This window comes from Poecilia formosa, unplaced genomic scaffold (genome assembly GCF_000485575.1).
Source record: "Poecilia formosa unplaced genomic scaffold, Poecilia_formosa-5.1.2 Scaffold318, whole genome shotgun sequence".
NCBI classification, from domain to species: domain Eukaryota; kingdom Metazoa; phylum Chordata; class Actinopteri; order Cyprinodontiformes; family Poeciliidae; genus Poecilia; species Poecilia formosa.
The window spans coordinates 188051-188874 of NW_006800257.1; positions in this window are offsets into that span (position 1 = coordinate 188051).

An 824-nucleotide genomic window follows, 5' to 3' on the forward strand; every position below is an offset into this window, starting at 1 on the left:
GCGTTCAACGTTGATTCTTGATTCAATGTTTCTGGCTGACATTGATTCAATGTTGTTTCAATGTCAGCGTTCAACGTTGATTCTTGATTCAATGTTTCTGGCTGACATTGATTCAATGTTGTTTCAATCATTCTGTGCTATCTGGGTAGTGACGCAACTTATCTCTAATATCTGTGGTGAGACAGGAAATGGAAATTAAGTTCCTGAATTGGTGGTGTGACCATCATCTTAGATGTCAAGATAAATAACCGTATAAGATGCACATGTTACCCTGCAACCTTGGATGGGCTGAGGGTCATATAGAAATACTCTTCCCTCAACATGTGATGCTGTGGTATAAGAAGAACAATACACATGTTGAGCTTCCTTTCAACAGGAAGTTGTTGTTACACACACCGGAAGTGTGTGTAACAAACACACTTCCGGTGTGTTTGTTACATGTTCATATACATGCTGTATGAACATGCTTCATATACAGCACGTTGCTGTATATGAAGCAACATGCTTCATATACAGTACTTCCAGGTACTGGAGGCATTACTGTGTTCCAGGTAATGCCTCGCATTATCTGAACACATGGTTCAATATTTGAACACATGGTGTGAGTTAATTTCCTTCCTTTCTCAGCACGTCTTTCAGCAAAGACGTAGCGCTTTTAGCCACATCTCTGTCGACACAGAGACCACAGTGTCTACAGTCCATCAGTGTCTCTCAGTCAGAGCTGCCTCCTTTGGTACACGATGATCTTTCTGCTCGGTCTGCTTTGCTCCATCTGGGGAGAACCTGTAAGAGGTTTCAACTTTACAGAGGATCTCCGTCAGCTC